Raw genomic sequence first — 9,263 nt, forward strand, 5'->3', positions numbered from 1 at the left:
ATTTCTGATTGGAAGTGTTTTGACTTTTTTCTCAAGAAATGTCAGAAATATAAAAAAATGAGATAGTGTATCAAAATTATTAAGAGGGTACTTATACACAAGGCTTTTATTATGCAATTGCATTTTCCTATTCATGTTTTTATTTATCGGGCTTCATGTTACATCATCTTCCAATGATTTCCTTTCCACATAATCCATCTCCCCCCCTACCCCCAACATCATCTTTGGAATACAATAAAGTATATCTGTGTAACATAATTTGATAGTGAATGCTTAGAGCCCTGAACTGAATTCACAAAACAATGGATTAAAACTATTATTTCTCCCTTGAGAATGAAAGCGCTACTGCTCCAGAGAATATATTAAGCATTAGATATGCTTTTTAACCATAGCTGTAATTGAACAATTTTTTTTTAGATATGCCAGCTCTTATTTCTCCTGTATTATTTTAGCTTTCCAAATAATTATTCGTGCAGAGGAATTCTGACTGAATTAAGTTAAATTATGGAATATAATAATCATTATAATTTTATGCTTTGTTATGTGCTACAGTGTTCAAAAGATGTGTTGGTAGGTAGTTTATTAAGCAGACATTCTTTTTAATAAGGAGAGAGAGATTGAAAAAATATTCAATACACATACATCGAAATTCACAAATGCACACACAAACACAGACATTGGTTTTCTATCAAGCTAATCACTCATGCTTAGAGAATTGCATTAGATGGTCATGGGTGCCAAACATTTTGTGATTGACTGAGTTTTTAATGCCTATGTACAGTAGCTGTAAAATGGGTACATGAATACTCACTACATGTAACCTTATTTGCAAGATTTAATTACACAAAATAATATTCATTTAGAAAATCAGTGTGAATAAAGAAGTGTTCATTTAATAAATATCTTGTATATTAGTAAATACATTACTTATAATGTTCACAATAATCCCTATGTTATCAATATTATTCCATCTCACCCAGAGAACTTCCTAGTTTAAAAAGAACACTTCAAAATGTTGTGTTTTCCATTCTCTGGCAAACAGTCCCTTTCTAAACAACAGTAAATCTACCAAAGTAAAGTAGGCAGTAAACATATAATAAAATATAATGATTTGAATAAGGAAATGATTATATACTGAGTCCTGGATGATCTTCTGCACTCTTCTGCACTGGCACACGCAGGAGGAGTTTGGAAACATTTGCTTTCAGTTTCTATTAATCATAGCTTGGGGTTCCATACCCTGGCTTATTCTTAATAATGCTTAGTTGAAAAATAAGGCAGCTTCATAAACTATCCACACTTAAACCTAACCACAGTTAGTTAAGTGTAATGCCTTAAGCTGAACAGTCTAAATGAAAGCAAAATCTATGTCTCATTTCTGTAATAATAACCCAGGCTAGTGATTTGGCTGGGATATAATCCTAGTTCATCACTTTTTACTTGCACCTTCTCTCCCTTTCCATCTCTTCCTTCATCATAACTGCAAGGCTGCATTGTCCATGTGGAGATGGTGAAGATGAAACAGTCACCATGTGCATTAGGGTATTATCCACATGCTAGTTGAGCTCTCAGGGTCTGAGGCTGATTTTAGAAGATCATTGCCCAAAGTTCTGTACTAAAGCTTATGCAATCAATCAATCAATCAATCAATCAATCAAATGACTGCATATAAATATACTGTACATATTTATATACATACATATCTTTATCATCAGGGTGCTGGGGATAAAAGGATACATATTCTGAAGTATGAATATAGAATTCTTATGTAAATACTGTGCATGTGTTTTGTTCTACTGACCATGGATCACAGTACAGTTTTGTCTACCATAATTACAGAAACACAGGGGAAGGCTGTCTGCATTCTCAGATGGCCTCAAATGGGGAGAATGCCACAGAAAAGTCCTGCTCCAGAAGCACCCTTTAATTTTATCTACTGCTTGACTGCATCCTGGCTCAACTACTGTGACTGACTTTTGGATTTATAGCTTATAGCCCATCCAGGGCTCATTTCTCTGTATGATGATATCAGAAGCCTGCTTTTTCCATTTTTCTTGTGATTTCATCAGATGAAATCCACTTCGCAGAGGTGCTGTGAATAGCTGAATTTTTGATTTAGTTATAGCTGCTTCAGATGAATTATATAGTTGGAAAGAGAAAGAAGAGAACCACGTTCAGTTTCCAAGCAACAGGTTTACTTCTTTTCCTCCAACAGAAATAAACTTACTGCAGTGAAATCAATTTTCTCTTTCAAGCTAATACCACTTCTGATCTCAGTTTTATACAGAGCTATAACTGTACTGCTGTAATGACTTGAATAGTATGGGGGATCAGACCTAAAAAAAAAAACTTCTCTGAGAAGTACGCCATTTGTGTTTATTGACTGTATCTAAACATTTTAACAAGATTTAACTACTGTGACATTTCTCATGAATTTCTCTTGTTAACATTATACATCACATTATATATTACATGTCACTTGCTGTGGCAGAAATTAAGAATTTCATACCATCTTCATTATAAAGGAAGTATAATATATTCAATAAACAGCTTGCTAGCCACAAGCAAGTCTAAAATACTCTGGAATTTTAGAACCACTGATACCTACATCTGCTTATATGTCCCACAAATCATCCTCACATCAGAGGCATGAAGCATCAAAATACATAATCCTTGTATAGTTCATCTCCAGAAAATACTGTTGCTGATATTTGATCATTTTTTTAACTGCAATTTTAAAATTCTGAGGAATCTGACATTTTGAAACCTATTCTTCTGTCCAGCTGGGTTTAAAACTAAGACATAATTAGAGAGATCCAAACTGAAAAATCACTTCTACATATGTGCCAATGTTGATATAGATCTGCATGTGCATGGCAGTGTTTGTGGGTTGTTTCCAAGACAAGACCTATTTTTTTCCCATAACATTCTGTGAGGTGGGTTGGGTTGGGAGAGAGGGACTGGCCAAAAGTCCCCCAGTGAGCTTCTGGGCCTGAAGGTGGACTACGACCTGAGTATTCCTGCTTCTAGTCTAACACTTTAACCACTTAACCACAATGGCTGCCCTGTGGGACTAATGTAAAATTAGAGCTGAATTCTTTGGGCTCTGAATTGAATCTAAACAATTCTACTTTGTTTCATGGATCAATATTCTATTAGGCTGTGTATGTATGGGTGGCATACACATTTAATACATTGTTGTTGTTGTTGTAATTTCATTCTTAGCTCCTTAAGATTTTTTTAATGATTTCAGTATTTTGAAATTTTTTCACTTTCACTAAAATTCACACAGTTCAAATGAAGCTGTTACTGTATGCAGCTCTTGAACTTTACAACCTAAATTTAGCAAAATACAGGAATTAAAGATAACTCCTAAATATTGTACAATATTTCAGACATTCTTCCCAATTTCCTCCAAGATTTATGTCATGTTAGGAGCATATTGTCTTACTAATAATTTATATTAGAAAGATACAAATATAGTAAAACTGAGGAATAATATTTTTTCCCAGGGGGGAGCCATCGTGGCTGATAATGCAAGAGGCCAGGCAAGATTGCAAGTGCCAAGACAGAGATAATACAGCAATTTGGAAGGTTGGTGAAGCACAGCCTCAACCAGCTGACACTTCCACAGGGCAGATGTGTTGGTTACAAACTTCATTATTATAGCCAAAATCATCATCATATCTGAAGGGCTCCAGGTTGGGAAAAGCTGTTCTAGGAAGCAATTTGGAGACATTGAAAGTTTCAAATTAGGATGCCAAAATATTGTTAGATAGTTTCATTATCCCTTACCATTGACCATACTGGTTAGGAAAACATGCAGAAACTACTGGTTTAAGAAATCCTGCACTAAATATGGCATCTGGTCCCAAACTTCATTAACTCCTGCAAAGGAAAGTCTCTTATATTTTAGCTTTTTGTAGGCAGGGAAAGCACATTTGTTCTGGCAAGCTTTTTCCAGGCAAGATGGGTGGATGTTGATTTCAGAGTTAATTGGGAACAATCTGTTTTATTGATCTGTTTTTAACTATGCTTTCAATTAATTTGCATGCCTTGTATTTTATTGTTGCTGTTGTTGTTTTACTTGGTCTTCCAGCTGCTATTTGCTGGAAAAATGGGCGTAAACATTCAATTAAGTACAGTATAAGCTCTATTATATATAACAGTTGATACCATTGCTGACGGATGTATTCTGATTTCTAAAGGAAGAACTACTTTTCTCATAATGAAGTTAATGAATATTTTTATGTAGATTATCTTTTTCTTTGGCTAGAATCTTTGAATTTCCATAAAAGACTATTAATTTCTGAGGAATTTTACATTATAGAGAAGAGCCAAAAGATGACGCTGATAAACACTTTTTACTGGATACACAAAATAAGTTGGTTAAGGGTTTGAAAAATCGAAGGGGAAATCCAAAAGACAGACAATTATATGAATAATGATTTTCCACTGGATTTATAAAAGAGGTCAGTTAAAGCCTCAAAGAAGTCTTTGCAATGGGAAACAGAAAGATAACATCTGAATGAAGATCAAGATTGTTAGAAGTAAAAGAAAGGAATATAAAGTTTGTTTGTTTGATCAAGGTTAAAGCAAGACATGTTTTGATAAAGCTCTTTTTAAAGGACTTTTTGCTGATACCAGGAATGAAAACTTGATGATCTATGGTTTTGCATATAGAAGGGATGGGTTATGGGAAGAAGAAATATTTGCTTGTAACTTTATAGGGGGTGATGAGTTAACAAATTTATTTTTACTTTTGTGATGAAGCCTGGAAGTCACTTCTTTACATATTTCTTTTCCTTTATTCTACTTCTTTCCTTTTTTCTATTTTTCTTTTTCTTTCTTTGCACATTTTATTCTTTTTTTCTTTTTCTGAGTTTAATTTGTATTTGCTTTTACTACTGTATTTAAAATATTTAATAAAAAAATAAAATTCAAAGATGTAGAGTAAGAAAGACGACCTTAATGGAGATATGCAAAAGCTGTTGCGTAGACTTAAAACAAGTGTAAGATAGCTTACCCCAACGTAGTGTCTTCCAGATTTGTTGGACTGCAACTTCCAGAATTCCTAGACAGCAAGGCCAAATATCCAAATAATTTTAAATAAAAGCCCTATTTCTCCAAAATAAAGAAGTGCATAAAGATCACACTGTATGTACATACCTTGTCTTCTATTATACATATTAGAAAACAGCCGCGAAAAGGGGCTGAACTGTAGCTGAGAAATTGTTTGATGCTTTATTATGAACTATTATGTGACTTAGTTATGTGAAACAATATAAGGGATTAGTGTAGGGAGGAAAAGACACAAAGATACAAGCAGCACTGCAAAGAAATCCTAGAATTTAACTGCAGACTAGTTGTTGAATCATTAGATAGAATCAAGATGTTTAAAGAATCACAAATTTAGGATGTGTCTCCTAAATAGCACTCATCCAGGAAGTGATGGAAGAGATGTAAAGAGTTTAGATTATCATTACTTTAACCTATGTTAAAATACATGCATTGATAAAATGGTTTAAAAAGCAATTGTTTATGATTTGAGAAAGTTCTGATATCATGTTTTCTTACTATAGCATCTTTCCAAATATCAAAGAAGGGTTATCAGATTGTTAGGTTGGAGATTCAGTTGGGTTTGAACATAGAGCATTCGGATCATTCCCTCTTGCTTGCCTCAGATGTATTGGTAAACAGCTTTTAATTAGAGATTTTGGCATATTGGTGTAGAAATCTATGCTAAGATAATTGTATGTCTGATGTGTTACACTAACATACTATTTTAAAATATTTTCATTTTCCAAGTTAAATATAAAGCTGTTGAATCCTAAATGAAATTACCTGTTCAGGGTTCCAGGCAGCCAACCATGCTCTTCAGAATGCACATTCTGTTCTTGCAAAGCACCACAGACACACTATTTCTTCTCATCATCTATCAGTATTTGATACCAGCTTAGTACATACAGTCCTCTGTTTTCCTCTTCTCAGTAAGATTTTTAAACATTAATTCTACTAATCTGATCAGATATTCCTTTTCTGTTTAAGAAGGGGCGTAATTTGTTACCTAGGGATAGCTACAGAATGAATTTACTGTTTTATTCAAAACAAGAGTATTCCCTTGCTAGATTAGTTATTTTTAATTCTAAATTCTGTTCTTAGTAATAATCATTTCAGTCACTGGTGAAAACAATTTGGCACTGCCCTCTTTCATTTAAATCTGGAATGCATAAATGTCAGTCGTCATCCACCTGAACATGCCAGGACATTCATTGTATGAGTACTGCAAATCTACTGCAAGGTAGATTTGTGCTCTATTCAAGTATTTGAACCATGCATTTCAACAAGGTTCTAGATTGCGTAAAAAGTCTGAACATATATACTGCTAAACTATAATTTCCTTTATTTTGGTTTAGGTTAATCTAGGTTACTATTAGTGTTAACAAACTACGGTGTAGAGCCAGCCATACAGCAGTCTCTCCAATATTAACCTTTGCCCTCTGGTGAGTATTAAGATCTTTAATGGAAATGCGATGACTTGAATGACTGAATATGGCTTTTGTTGGTAAATATTATAATAGGGATGTAGTGATTAACATACTCTGGACAGGATCAAGATGCAGACTGAGCCATCTGGGGAACCATGCATAGGCAATGAACCCACAATTGGTTAACTTCATATACATGCTGTTACACAATAAGAATTTAACATTTTATTAAGAGCCAGTTTATTGTAGTGGTAAAAGTGCTGGCCTAGAAACCATGAGACTGTGAATTCTAGGCCTCCCTTAGGCATGAAAGCCAGCTGGGTGACTTTGGGCCAGTCTCTCTCAGCCCAAGCCACCTAGCAGGATTGTTGTTGTGGGGAAAACAGGAAGCAGGAGTATTAGGTATGTTCACCTTGAGTTACATATAGTAAAAAGGCAGGAAATAACAACAGCAACAATGCAGTTCTCGAGACAGGTATGGGACAACCCAAAGAAATACAACAAGATTGCAGCTTGGATAAAGGAGTGAAGAATAAAAAAAAAGCTGAAATGAAAGAACTTGTAATAACAGCAGAAATGGTAGAGAAAACGGCAAAGATGATCAAGAATTGGTCAGCACCAGGTGAAGATGAACTGCATGGTTTTTGGTTGAAACATCTGACTGGTCTGCACCCACTCATTGCCAAACAGTTTAACACCATACTGCAAGGAGGTGAAACTGAAGATTGGTTAATATCTGGCAAAACCTACCTGATAATGAAAGATCCAACAAAAGGGCAGCACCAGGCAACTACAGACAACTGTAGGACAATTACCTGCTTACCAACAACTTTCAAATTGCTAACTGGCGTTGTAGCTTATGCAGTCCAACAGCATCTAGTTGAAAACAAACTCTTTCCACCTGAGCAGAAAGGAAACTGCCTAAACAGCAGAGGGACAGCTCCTAATCGCCAAGATGATTTTGGAAAACTGTAAGAGAAGGAAGACCAACTTGAATGTAGCTTGGATTGATTACAAGAAGGCATTCAACACCCTGCCACATGATTGGATAATCAGGTGCCTAGAAATAACAGGAGACAGTAGAAACATCAGAAGCTTTGTGCAAAGATCAATGGCCCAATGGAAGACACTGTTGTTGGTCAATGGTGATAGACTGGGAGAAGTTAACATGGCCTGTACACACACACACACACACACACACAAACTAGCAGGCAAAGCAGATAACAAGACCTGGCAATGGCTAAGAGCAGGAATGTTGAAGAAAGAGACAGAGGGGCTAATTCTGGCTGCATAAGACCAAGCCTTAGGAACAAATGCATATAAAGTGAGAATTGAGAAGACAGCAACAGACAGCTCATCTTTGCAAAGAAGCTGGAGAAATAGTGGACCACCTATTAGTTGCTGCAAGAAGATTGCACAGACTGACTACAAACAATGGCATCACAAAGTAGCAACAATGGTGCATTGCAGTATCTGCAAGAAATACCATTTGCCTGAAAGCAAGAACTGGTGGGACCACAAAATAGACAAATAGAAAATGAAGAAGCTAAAGTGCTCTGGGATTTTAGAATTCAGACAAGCACCTGGTATATAACACCCCAGACTTAACAACTGTTGATAAGAAAGACAAAGCAGTCTTGATAGTGGACATTGCATTACCTGGTGACAGCAGAAGAGAAGAGAAAGAACTGGAGAAAATCAAATATAATTTATTAATAAAAAATAATTTGTGGGACCACAAAATATACAAAGTAATTGAAAATTCAAAAGCTGAAGTGCTCTGGGACTTTAGAATTCAAACAGATAAGCATCTGCCACATAATACCCCAGATTTAATCACTGTTGTTCAGACAAAAAAGTCTGGATAGTGAACACTACAATACTTGGACATAGCAGAATAGAAGAGAAAGAACTGGAGAAAATCACAAAATACAAAGACCTGCAAATAAAATGACTGGCAAAAGAAAGCAAAGGTAATACCAATAGTAATAGGTGACAGGTGCAATCCCATAACATCTGGAGCACTTCTTGAACACCATTGACATTGACAAAATCACCATCAGTCAACTGCAAAAGGCAGCTTTACTTGGAACAGCTTACATCCTGCAATGATACCTTTAACACCATCAAACAACAACTGCCTATCCCAGGTCCTTGGGAAGGATGCGATAGGTGGATAAAAATGCCAAATCCAGTCTAAACATCTGGCTAACTTTGCAACCAACCATAATAATAGACATTCATGCCCTCATTATATGTTCCACTTTCAATAGAGATTTTCAAACCATTTAACACAATCTGTATCTAAATTCTTATCTAGATAATATATCTAAATACAATTTAAATGGAATCTAAAAATGTTGGGTATTGTTATAGCTTAAAAATTTCTTTGGGAAATGAAAGGTAATTGTGCAGATACTTTTTGAATTTACTGTATGGGAAGAGAGAACAAATTTGACATAGTATATAAAAGCAATGTTTACAATACTCCCAATTGCTATAATAGTATTTAGATTATTTGAAGCTCACTGAATGTTGATCATTTTCTCTAATCCTCGTGTTTAATATTTTGTAAAGATAAAATGGAAGAAAAGCTGAATACAAATGTAGTAAGATCAAAATAATGATACACTCCTAATTAGGTCCTAATTTGGAGTCAATGGTACCAGCATTACAGTTATGTAATGGTTAATATGGCCTCCATAAGAAGCAAACTTTGCTTTGTTGCAATCCAATACCTGGAACTTGTCCAACAGAAACTTACATATATTCTCT

This window comes from Candoia aspera, chromosome 8 (assembly GCF_035149785.1).
Source record: "Candoia aspera isolate rCanAsp1 chromosome 8, rCanAsp1.hap2, whole genome shotgun sequence".
Lineage (NCBI taxonomy): Eukaryota > Metazoa > Chordata > Lepidosauria > Squamata > Boidae > Candoia > Candoia aspera.